This window comes from Canis lupus, chromosome 6 (assembly GCF_048164855.1).
Source record: "Canis lupus baileyi chromosome 6, mCanLup2.hap1, whole genome shotgun sequence".
In the NCBI taxonomy this organism is placed as follows: Eukaryota; Metazoa; Chordata; class Mammalia; order Carnivora; family Canidae; genus Canis; species Canis lupus.
The window spans coordinates 52,090,345-52,104,242 of NC_132843.1; the positions used below are offsets into that span (position 1 = coordinate 52,090,345).

Below are 13,898 nucleotides of genomic sequence, written 5' to 3' on the forward strand. Positions count from 1 at the left end.
CTGCAATCTCCAGGTGCCAGTTGAATATCGCTTCTTTTGTTCCAAGTGGCATCACTATCCTTCCAAATGTCCAGGGAAGATAATTTAAAACTTTCTCTAACAATTTCAGTCATTATGCACAACCAGTTGGTCACTACCTAACTTATTAATTTTATTTGTTAATATCCCCCTCCATTTATTCAATGAGTATTTATTGATACCTTTAACATGTGAGATGCTGGTGCTGTAGGTAAGGAAATAAGTTTAATTACACATGACATTTTTTATTTTAAGAAGTCACAGTCTTACGAGATGTCAGGTAAATAAACAGATAGTGATGTTCTAGGAATCAATAAACAGCTGTCAAAAAATAAACAATAACAAACTGATCTGTACCATTTTCCCATTTCCATAGTGTAGATACTCCCACCATGACAGCATATAGACTTGAGAAGTGACGCTAATGACTGGATCTTGCAAGCTGGTGCAAGCTGACCCAACACACAATGTGACAAAAGCTCTCCTGGAGATATGATACAAAGTGCCCTGGGAATGAAAGGAAGGGTACCCAGGGCAGGTTTCACAGGATTTTCTAGGTTCTGTGAACTTTCTTCCATTTTTCACAGCTACTCTTTAGCTTAGCAAGGTGCAGGGGAAGTTGGCATGATAGCTTTTTCCGTAACTCAATCACCTCTGATGGCTCCCCATTTTATAAACAATAATTAAGACATATAAGGTATGATAATTCAAGGAGCTCCTTAATTTTGCCCTGAAATATTATTTTAGCCTCATCACTTTTGTAAATGGACCCAGTACACAAAAAAGGACATACATACTTGCTTTAATAGTGAACCTTTTTAAACAACTTGCAACGAGTCCTGTTATTTTCTGTGATACTCACCTCAACATGCCTATCAAACACAGTGGAGTGATGTTTATCAACACATTTATTTACTTTTCCATAAACTTGAAATATATTTTTATATAACCATAATTTGTTCACACTATTCCTTCAGGAAAAATCTAAGCCCCTACAAGAAAAGTCCCTCCATGAAGCATTTCCCAATCTCTAGCTAGAGTTAAGACCCTCTGTGCTACAAAGGGTACTTAGCATAGTGTAACTTGTGTCGTAACTGAAATTATGTTGGCTATCTCTCTGTAAGAGCATTGATCAGCACTATTTGCAGATGGCATGATATTGTATGCATAAAATCCTAAAGATTCCACCAAAAATACTATAAGTAATATATGAATCCAGTGAAGTTATAGGATACAAAATTAATACCCAGATATTGGTAGCATTTATATACACTAATAATGAAGTAGCAGAAAGAGAGATTAAGAAAACAATTCCATTTACAATTGCACCAGAAAGAATATCTAGGAATAAACTTAACCATGAAGGTCAAAGACCTATACTCTGAAAACTATAAAACACTGATCGAAGAAGTTGAAGATGACATAAACAAATGGAAAGATATTCTACATTCTACAGATTAGAAGAATTAATATTGTTAAAATGTCCACATTATCCAAAGCAATCTACAATTCAATGCAATCCCCATCAAAATACCAATAGCATTTTTCACAAAACCGGAACAAATAATACTAAACTTTGTAGGGTACCACAGAAGATCCCAAATAGCTAAAGCAATCTGAGAAAGAAGAACAAAGCTGAAGGCATCAGAATCCCAGATTTTGAGATACACTAGAATGCTGCAGTAATCAAAACAGCGTGGAACTGGCACAAAATAGACATAGATCAATAGAAAAGAACAGAGAGCCTAGAAACAAACCCCATGCTTATATGGTCAATTATTCTATGACAAATGAGGCAAATACATATAATGAGAAAAAATAGTCTCTCCAATAGATGGTTTTTAGAAAACTCGACAGCTACATGTAAAAGAATAAAACTGGACCACTTTCTAACACCATACTCAAAAATAAACTCCAAATATATTAAAGACCTACAAGTGAGACCTGAAACCATAAAACTCCTAGAAGAGAACACTGGAAGTAATTTCTCTGATATTGGTCATAACAACATTTTTCTAGATATATCTCCTAAGGTAAGAGAAACAAAAGCAAAAATAAACTATTGACACTACATCAAAATAAACAGCTTTTGCACAGCAAAGGAAACCAAAAAATGAAAAGGCTACCTCCCAGGGGCCTGAGCGGCCTGGGAGCGCAATTCCAGCAGCACAAGCCCCGGATCCCAGGGCGCTGGGGACACAGCCTAGGATCCTGCACTCCCCTGGGACAGGTGGAGGCTGGGAGGGCACAGGACAGTGAGGATGCTCCTGCACCAGGCATCCCCCAGCTGTGGTCAGTGCCTCCCACCCCTGGGAGCCTCTAGGTCAATGCAGACTGGGAGCTGTGGTAGTTACTGGGGGAGCTGACTCCAGGGCTGGAGAGCTGGCCACCGCCAGTGTGGTCGTTCCTCCTTGTGTCACACTGTGTCTGGGATGGAGTGGGGCCACCTGAGAACAGAGGCCTCACAAGGATAAACAGCTCCCATTGAGCCGTGCACCTGGCAGGGCGTGGGGCAGCTCCCCCAGGTGCACACACCTGAGAATCAGCACAGCAGGCCCCTCCCCCAGAAGACCAGCTGGAAGGACAAGGGAAGAGCAAGTTCTTGACCAAGCAGGGCAGGAAAGCTCCAGGGGAAGTCAAGTGATTTACAGTATATAGATCCAGAGGATACCCCACCTTGTTTTGTTCTGTTTTTTGTTTGTTTTTTATTTTTTTCTCTTTCTTTTCTTCCTTTTTCTAGTACAACTCACTTTTAGCCACTCTGCACTGAGCAAAATGACTAGAAAGAAGAACTCACCACAAAAGAATCAGAAACAGTACTCTCTTCCACAGAGCTACAGAATTTGGATTACAATTCAACGTCAGAAAGCCAATTGAGGAGCACAATTATAAAGCTACTGGTGGCTCTGGAAAAAAGCATAAAGGATTCAAGAGACTTCATGACTGCAAAATTTAGATCTAATCAGGCTGAAATTAAAAATCAATTAAATGAGATGCAATCCAAACTAGAGGTCCTAACGACAAGGGTTAATGAGGTAAAAGAACAAGTGAGTGACGTAGAAGTCAAGCGGATGGCAAGGAAGGAAGCTTGGGAAAAAGATAAAAACAATTAAAATACCATGAGGAAAGGTTAAGGGAAATAAATGATAGCCTCAGAAGGAAAAATCTACGTTTAATTGGGGTTCCAAAGAGTGCCAAAAGGGACAGAGGACTAGAAAGTGTATTGGAACAAATCATAGCTGAGAACTTCCCTAACTTGGGGAGGAAAACACGCATTCAGATCCAGGAGAAGAGAGATCCCCCCCTAAAATCAATAAAAACCGTTTAACACCTTGACACTTAATAGTGAAACTTGCAAACTCCAAACATAAAGAGAAAATCCTTAAAGTAGCAAGAGACAAGAGATCCCTAACATATATGGGGAGAAATATTACATTAACAGCAGACCTCTCCACAGAGACCTGGCAGGCCAGAAAGGATATATTCAGGGTCTTAAATGAGAAGAAAATGCAGCCAAGAATACTTTATCCAGCAAGGCTCTCATTCAGAATAGAAGGAGAGATAAAGAGCCTCAAAGGTAGGCAGAAACGGAAAGAATATGTGACCACCAAACCAGCTCTGCAAGAACTATTAAGGGGGACTCTGTAAAAGAAAGAGGAAGTCCAAATAAATAATCCACAAAAACAGGGACTAAATAGGTATTATGATGACACTAAATTCAGATCTTTCAATAGTAATTCTGAACCTGAATGGACTTAATAATCCCATCAAAATATGCAGGGTTTCGGACTGGATAAAAAGGCAAGACCCATCTATTTGGTGTCTACAAGAGACTCATTTTAGACCTAAGGGCACCCACAGCCTGAAAATAAAAGGTTCTAGAACTATTTTACCATTCAAATGGTCCTCAAAAGAAAGCAGGACTCACATTAGGACTCATATCTTATCCTCATATCAGATAAATTAAAGTTTATCCCAAAGACTGTAGTAAGAGATGAAGAAGGACACTTTATTATACTTAAAGGATCTATCCAAAAAAAGGACCTAAAAATCATGAATATTTATGCCCCTAATGTGGGAGCTGTGAAGTATATCAATCAATTAAAAACCAAAGTCAAGACATACTTAGATAATAATACACTTATACTGGGAGACTTCAACACAGCGCTTTCCACAAATGACAGATATTCTAAGCACAACATCTCCAAAGAAACAAGAGCTTTAAATGATACACTGGACTAGATGGATTTCAGAGATATTTACAGAACTTTACATCCAAATGCAACTGAATACACATTCTTCTCAAGTGCACATGGAACTTTCTCCAGAATAGGTCACATACTGGGTCACAAATAAGGTCTTGACTGATACCAAAAGATTGGGATTGTCCTCTGCATATTTTCAGACCATAATACTTTGAAACTAGAACTCAATCACAACAAGAAAAATTGGAAGAAATTCAAACATGTGAAGGTTAAAGACCATCCTGCTAAAAGATGAAAGGGTCAACCAGGAAATTAGAGAGAATTAAAGAGATTCATGGAAACTAATGGCAACGAAGATACAACCACTCAAAATCTTTGGGATACAGCAAAAGCAGTCCTGAGAGGGAAATACATCGCAATGCAAGCATCCCTCAAAAAATTGGAAAAAACTCAAATACACAAGCTAACCTCACGCCTAAAGTAACTGGAGAAAGAACAGCAAATAAAACCTACACCAAGCAGAAGAAGAGAGGTAATAAAGATTCGAGCAGAACTCAATGAAATAGAGCCCAGAAGAACTGTAGAACAGATCAACAAAACCAAGGGTTGGTTCTTTGAAAGAATTAATAAGATAAACCATTAGCCAGCCTTCTTAAAAACAAAAGAGAAAAGACTCAAATTAATAAAATCATGAATGAAAAAGGAGAGATCACAATCAATACCAAGGAAATACAAACGATTTAAAAAACATGTTATGAGCAGCTATACACCAAAAAATTAGGCAATCTAGAAGAAATGGATGCATTTCTGGAAAACCAAAAACTACCAAAACTGGAACAGGAAGAACTAGAAAACCTGAACAGGCCAATAACCAGGGAGGAAATTGAAGCAGTCATCAAAAACCTTCCAAGACACAAAAGTCCAGGGCAGGTGGCTTCCCAGGGGAATTCTATCAAACATTTAAAGAAGAAACAATACCTATTCTACAAAAGCTGTTCCAAAAGATAGAAAGGGACAGAATACTTCCAAACCTGTTTTATGAGGCCAGCATCACCTTAATTCCAAAACCAGAGAAGACCCCACCAAAAAAAAAGGAGAATTATAGACCAATATCCCTGATGAACACAGATGCAAAAATTCTCAACAAGATACTAGCCAATAGGATCCAACAGTACATTAAGAAGATTATTCACCATGACCAAGTGGGATTTATCCCTGGGATGCAAGGCTGGTTCAATACTGGTAAAGCAATCAATGTGATAGAACATAACAAGAGAAAAAAACAAGAACCATGGATCCTCTCAATAGATCCAGAGAAAGCATTTGACAAAATACAGCATCCATTCCTGATCAAAACTCTTCAGAGTGTAGGGATAGAGGGAACATTCCTCAGCATCTTAAAAGCCGTCTACAAAAAGCCCACAGCAAATACCATTCTCAATGGGGAAACACTGGGAGCTTTCCCCTAAGATCAGGAACACGACAGGGATGTCCACTCTCACCACCGCTATTCAACATAGTACTAGAAGTCCTAGCCTCAGCAATCAGACAACAAAAGCAAATAAAAGGCATTCAAAAAGGCAAAGAAGTCAAACTCTTCCTCTTTGTAGATGACATGATACTGTACATAGAAAACTCAAAAGACTCCACCCCAAGATTGCTAGAACTTATACAGCAATTTGGCAATGTGGTGAAATACAAAATCAGTGCCCAGAAATCAGTGGCATTTCTATACACTAATAATGAGACTGAAGAAAGAGAAATTAAGGAATCAATCCCATTTACAATTGCACCCAAAAGCATAAGATACCTAGGAATAAATCTAACCAAAGGGATAAAGGATCTATACCCTAAAAACTAAAGAACGCTTCTAAAAGAAATTGAGGAAGACACAAAGAGATGGAAAAATATTCCATGCTCATGGATTGGCAGAATTAATATTGTGAAAATGTCAATGCTAACAAGGGCAATTTACACATTCAATGCAATCCCTATCAAAATACCATGGACTTTTTTCTGAGAGTTGGAACAAATAATCTTAAGATTTGGGTGGAATCAGAAAAGACCCTGAATAGCCAGGGGAATAATGAAAAAGAAAACCAGAGCCGGGGGCATCACAATGCCCGATTTCAAGTTGTGCTACAAATTTGTGATCATCAAGACAGTGCAGTACTGGCACAAAAACAGACACATAGATCAATGAAACAGAATAAAGAATCCAGAGATGGGCCCTCAACTCTATGGTCAGCTAATATTCAACAAAGAGGAAAGACTATCCACTAGAAAAAGGACAGTCTCTTCAATAAATGGTGCTGGGAAAATTGGACATCCACATGCAGAAGAATGACACTAGACCATTCTCTTACACCATACACAAAGATAAACTCAAAATGGATGAAAGATCTAATGGCAGACAAGATTCCATAAAAATCCTAGAGCAGAACACAGGCAACACCCTTTTTGAACTTTGCCACAGCAACTTTTTTATTTATTTTTTTATTTTTTTAAAATTTTTTAATTTATTTATGATAGTCACAGAGAGAGAGAGAGAGAGGGGCAGAGACACAGGCAGAGGGAGAAGCAGGCTCCATGCACCGAGAGCCCGATGTGGGATTCGATCCCGGGTCTCCAGGATCGCGCCCTGGGCCAAAGGCAGGCGCTAACCCGCTGCTCCACCCAGGGATCCCTGCCACAGCAACTTCTTGCAAGATCCATCTATGAAGGCAAGAGAAACAAAAGCAAAAATGAACCATTGGGACTTCATCAAGATAAAAAGCGTCTGCACAGCCAAAGAAACAGTCAATAAAACTAAAAGACAACCTACAGAATGGTTGTCATTTGCAAATGACCTATCAGATAAAGGGCTAGTAACTAAGATCTATAAAGAACTTATTAAACTCAACAGCAAAGAAACAAACAATCCAATCATGAAATGGGTAAAAGACATGAACAGAAATTTCACAGAGGAAGACATAGACCTGGCCAACAAACACATGAGAAAATGTTCCGCATCACTTACCATCAGGGAAATACAAATCAAAACCACAATGAGATACCACCTCACACCAGTGAGAATGGGGAAAATTAACAAGACAGGAAACAACAAATGCTGGAGAGGATGTGGAGAAAGGGATCCCTCTTGCACTGTTGGTGGGAATGTGAACTGGTATAGCCACTCTGGAAAACTGTGTGGAGATTCCTCAAAGAGTTAAAAATAGAACTACTGTATGACCCAGCAACTGCGCTGCTGGGGATTTACCCCAAAGATACAGATGCAATGAAACGCCGGGACACCTGCACCCCGATGTTTCTAGCAGCAATGTCCACAATAGCCAAACTGTGGAAGGAGCCTCGGTGACCATCGAAAGATGAATGGATAAAGAAGATGTGGTCTATGTATACAATGGAATATTACTCAGCCATTAGAAATGACAAATACCCACCATTTGCTTCGACGTGGATGGAACTGGAGGGTATTATGCTGAGTGCAGTAAGTCAATCGGAGAAGGACAAACATTATATGGTCTCATTCATTTGGGGAATATAAAAAATAGTGATAGAGAATAAAGGGGAAAGGAGAGAAAATGAGTGAAAATATCAGTGAGGGTGACAGAACATGAGAGACACCTAACTCTGGGAAACAAACAAGGGGTAGTAGAAAGGGAGGTGGGCAGGGGGTTGGGGTGACTGGGTGACAGGCACTGAGGGGGGCACTTGGCGGAATGAGCACTGGGTGTTATGCTATATGTTGGCAAATTGAACTCATACACACACACACACACACACACACACACACACACAAGTCTACCTCCCAAATGGAAGAAGATATTTGCAAATGATACATCTGATAAAGGGTTAGTACCCCAAATCTATAATGTATACGATTTAACACCAACCCCCCCGCCCCAAACAATCCAATAAAAAACTGGGCAAAGGACCTGAAGAGACATTTTTCCAAAGAAGGCATATAGATGTCCAACAGACATATGAAAAATTTCAACATCACTAATCATTAAGGAAATGCAAATCAAAACCACAATGAGATATCATGCCCATCAGAACGAGTAGAATAAAAAAGACAGGAAATAACAAGTGTTGGCAAGGATCTGGAGAGAAAGGAACCCTTGTACATTGTAGGTGGGAATGTAAACTGGTGCAGCCACTGTGGAAAACAGTACAAAGGTTCCCCAAGAAATTAAAAATAGAAATGCCACATGACCCAATAATTCCACTACTGGATATTTACCCAAAGAAACAAAAATACTATTTGAGAAGATATATGCATCCCTAGGTTTACTGTACATTAAATACAATAGCCAAGACATGGAAAATAACCTAAGTTTCCATTGATAGATGAATGGACAAGGAAGATGTGATGTATTTATACAAGGGATATTATACAGCCATAAAAAAGGAGTGAAATCTTGCCATTTGAGATAACATGGATGGACTGACCTAAAGGGTATAATGCTAAGTGATGTACATCAGTCAGAGAAAGACAAATACCATATGATTTCAGTCATATGTGGAATTTAAGAAACAAATCAAGTGAATAAACAGAGAGAGAGAGAGACTCTTCAATATAGAATACAAACCAGCAGTTATCAGAGAGAGAAGGTGGATGGAGGGGGTGGGAAAATAGATAAGGAGAATTAAGAGTACACTTGTATAGAATTGTTGAATCATTATACTGTACATCTGAAACTAATATAGCAGTGTCTGTTAACTGTAGTTGAATTAACAAAAAGAAAAAGGAGGAAAACAGAGAATTGATCAGATCTGTCCTGTTCCCTGTTGAATCTGGGACTTGTACAAATAACAAAACGGCAGCACAAACAGAATGCCATGTTCTAGGTACCATTTTGTAGCTCTTGGGGGAGGCTTCCTGGGAACCCACAAACTCAAGATCTGAATACTTTATTGCTCTGTAAGTCTGGATAAGTGCAATATACTTCCCACTCATTTCAGAGGTTTTAATGATTCCCTACATAATGAGTTAATTCATACTAATACCTGAAGGTTACATTTTGTACCTTGGAGAGTGCATCTGAAAAACAAAAACAAAAACAAACCCCACAAGAGTAAAGGACATATGTTCTCTAGGTAATTAACTAAGAGTTTTTGTTTTGCTTCGTTTGGACCTGTGTGTTCTATTTTAGGCAGGGATAAGGACCTGATCACGTTTTTTTTTTAATTAAAAAAACAGCATTTCAGGCTTAAACTACCCAGTGATGGGTAGCCTGGGTGGCTCAGCAGTTTAGTGCTGCCTTCGGCCCAATGCATGATCCTGGAGACCCGGGATCGAGTCCCACGTCAGGCTCCCTGCATGGAGCCTGCTTCTCCCTCTGCCTGTCTCTACCTCTCTGTTTCTCATGAATAAATAAAATCTTTAAAAGAAAAACAAACTACCCAGTGATTATCTATGCTATAGACCTTTCGTAACTTGATTGTTCAAATCATTTCTATGTAGCAAATATGTGGAAATGAATCTAGGTCCTGTTTGTGTGTATATCGTGGGCCCACCTCATTGAGAGTTTCCAACCATTCAGTTGAATATCTGTGTTATTCTCCTCAATCTTCACAAGTACACATGGCTTAGCTAAGAAAGCACACTACTCTGTACTTGCATAGGGACACAGAATAAACACATCCTAGTTATTTTCCAGCAAGTTTAACCTTGTAATAACTGCCACTCAATATTGCCAAAGCATGGACTTAAAGAACAATATATATAAAGGATTGCTTTAAGAAAATACAAACAACACATTCTTTTAGAACTCCAGTCCTACACTGCGACAAGATGTGGGATCGAATCACTCTGATTTCTCATAAAACTGTCACCTACCGGGATGGTATCATCAGCTTCTTACAAAGAACAGCCTATGAAACTTGCAGCTACTGAGAATAGCTAGATCACTTAGTGCCTTCTTTGGAGATCCATGAAGGACTTTCCTCTTAGGTATTAGGAAAAGTTACGATTTTTGTGAGCAATTAGTTTGTTTATCTCATGGACACTGTCAGTCATATAATCTGATTCCATGGATGTCTAAAAACTAAGAGCCACACTGTGTCCTCCCTGTAATAAAAATATAGGACTTCATGGTACATCTTCATTTCTAGTCTCATTTGCCCCCTGTCCAGATTTCCTCATTCACTTGATTTATCTTGTTATATTGCATAAATGTCTCTCAATTGCTTTAAATTCTTTTTTTTTTAAAGATTGTATTTATTTATTCATGAGCAACACAGAAAGAGAGGCAGAGACATAGGAAGAAAGAGAAGCAGTCTCCCCATGGAGAGCTCGATGCAGGACTCCATCCAAGGACCCTGGGATTACAACCTGAGCCAAAAGCAGATGCTCAACCACTGAAATTCCTAAATTCTTTTAAATTCTAACTAAAATAGAAATTTCATATAAATAAATGAACATATTAATGGCAATGTTGTAAGCTTTTAAAAATATATACATAGTTAACTTATAATACAATTATAAATATTAACATATTTTAACTGTTATAGTGATAAGTAACTGTAGGGTTTTTGTTGCATGTGCTGTTAACAATAAATGTTTAAAAATCATAAACATGCCATTTCATGTGCTAAATATTTTACCTTGTGAAAGATTTCTCTTTTTTTGGTAAATATTTCATTTATTATTTAGAAAGAGAAAGAATGTAAGGGATCAGGGGGAGGAGCAAAGGGAGAGAAACAGAGAATCTCAAACAGACTCCCCAGTGAGTGGAGAGCCTGACATGGGGCTCTATCTCATGACCCCGAGATTAGGACCTGATTTGAAGTCAAGAGTCAAAGGATTAACCAATTGAACCACCCAGGCACCCCCAGATTTATTTGCTTTTATAAAACTATTTAAGCTCATAAAATACTTGTATAGCCATTTGGTTTATTTAATAAGCTATACCAAAAGGAGTCCTATATTTAAATTGGTGCTATTACACATGGGATCATCTAATTCAGTCACTTTTAAAATAAAATCATCTATATATTTAAGTCTGCTTTTAAAACATGATTAAAAAGCTAGTTTTGCAATATAACAAGTTAACAGACTGCCAAGATTTGCTCATCCATGTACTCCTTAGACTCATAGAAATAGTTAACCAAGCTCTCTTTTTGTTAAATTCTTGCTGTCTTGACTCAGAGTATACATAGTATGTTTACCAAATAAAATTCTCTGTAGGAGGGAAAAAAATTAAAAGACAAATTACTGTTTTGGGAAACAGCCACTTATTCTCAGTTAAAATTCATGTGTGACTTGTTTTATGTATTGTGTATACAAACCAATATCTCTAATGTGATAAGACCATAGCAGAACTAGCCGTGTATGGTAGTAAATCAAGTTGATAAATGCTGCTCATTGTAATGCCTACTGTTACTATCTCCTCAGGTTAATTAGTTTCCAGATATTACACAACCCTTTTGTATATTCATGCACTTCAGAAACCAACATAAGTCGCCCTATTCAGAGAAAATATTTTACAAAGGAAACTGTGTAATCAGTAAAGTCGAAGTCTGTTAAACTACTATTGTGCTGAGAAAGCACAAGACAAAACAAATTACAAATGAATAAATACCTTTTATCTTCTGACCTAGCAATTTCACCTGTAAGAATTTATTCTAAGGTAATAACAAAAAGCTTGTGCAAACATTTATTTTTTTCAAACACTTATTTATAAATCTGGTCTCGGCAATGTGTTCGACATAACTTTTTTTAATATGAACAGTAGCAGAATAGTTCATTAATCATATGCTGGAATATTGTGCAGCTCTTACTAACTATGTTATGGAAGGACATTTACAGGGTAGAGACAACAGAAAACAATTGTAGGTCAGGTAGACTCATACCAAATGACACTTGTACTCAATATTTCATAGGAAGGAAGCAAACGGTTTCTACCAAAATAACCAGGAATATGAGTCCCATTTACATACTTTAATATTGGCAATCAGCCTGAAGTGCATGTGATCTTCTGGATTATCTTTAATGAGTTCTCAATTTAGGGAAACAAGGGGGATCAACAATGAATCCTGCAATAGGCACATAGGGTTCTGGGTTGCCAGTAAAGCCTCGGGGCTGTTTCATTGCCTGATGGTAATTCTTTTTTTTTTTTTTTTTTTTTTTGATGGTAATTCTTAATGTACCAGTTTTGAATTCCACCAAAAAAAGGAAGGAAAGATTTGAAGGGTTTATAGCAAGTATATGCATAATCCTTGACCCTGATCTGTGATACTGCAGAATTTGAGTTTATTGGGAAAACTGCACCTGTGCTCCTCAAAGCTAGATGTTTTAAGTAAGAGCAAAAGTTAGAAAAAGAATGGATAACTCAGATGATTGGAAATCTGTTATTAAGCCTTTTTCTTTCGAGCCCAAATCTAGTGAGCCAGCATAGAAGCTATTCAGTATGATATCATTAAAATGGAAAAGTTAAAAATAAATAAATAAATAAATAAATAAATAAATAAATAAATAAATAATAAAAATTTAAAAAAATAAAATGGATAAGTTAATAAAATGGATCCATTACTATAGATCAGAGAGACAAATCAGGGGGAAAAAAGACAACCCTTATCTTCAGTTATTCATAGAAATTGATGTAAATGTATGTTCAATTCTTACTTCTGTTTTCATATTGCAGACAAATGAGGCATTTAACAAAATTTAAATCTTTTGTCCTTTTTGAAACAAACAGCATCGCCATCCAGCATCTGCTGAAAGTCTGCCAGAGACATGGTGCCGGAGGTGTGGCCTGTAGACCAGCTGTATGTATGCCTTCACCTGAGAGTTTGTCAGGAAGGTAGACTTTCAGGCACCACCTCAGACTGGCTGAATCACAATCGTCAATTCAACAAAATTCCAGAGGTTTCCTAAGGAGGCTGAAACAGCACTGTCTTAGAGCATTTTTCTGGTTTTGAGACACCAACAAGATATAACCCAGGTCCTCAAATGAGTATCTAGACTGGGAGATGAGGAACATTCATCAAAGATAAACTATACAAGGAGCATATGCCTAATGACAAGTGGTAAGTATAGACAATCAATGGTGTAATTGTTTAAATGAAGGCAAAAGTCACTCAAAGTTGGGACAGTTAGTAGTCTTACAGGAAGGACTGTGCTTGGAAAGAGCAAAGAGGGGCGTGTAGTATCCTCAACCTTCCTTTGCATAAATTTACTCTGTAGCAGTTTTGTAAATTCCACATCCCTGGAGCTCTGAGGAATGGGTAGGGTCAGGAGGAACTACTGAATCCAAACAACCTAGTTACAGTGCTTGAAAATAACATCCCAATCAGGTAGCAAAGCTTCAGAAGATAATGGAGGAAGACATCGTAAGAGATCACATGCTTTTTTCCAAAATGTACAGCCTTCTGGGAGGGAGGGCTAGTTGTTTTACCCATTTATATATACTTCACTTTTCACATTAGATGTATTAAATTAGGTTTAACTTAAAATGTAGGGAAACCTCTTTTTTGAAGTGCTACTAAGGGGAATCCTACTGAAAAATACAGAACTCTAAAAAATAGTCAATTCCTAAATTATATGTATTGGATTAAATTTTTCATTCTGTTTTAATTAAGTGCTTTCAAAAGAATCATTCCTGTACTTACTACAGAGGAGCAATGATTACTGTTTTGCTATCTAATGTCACCAATCAAAAAACAATA

The 13,898-nt window shown here is 37.7% G+C and overlaps 1 protein-coding gene across 8 annotated transcripts in view; it reads right to left on the reverse strand.

Moving 5' to 3' along the window:
* Positions 1–13,898, reverse strand: part of NME7 (NME/NM23 family member 7) — a 269,129-nt gene that overhangs the window by 68,131 nt on the left and 187,100 nt on the right. The window lies entirely within an intron of this gene.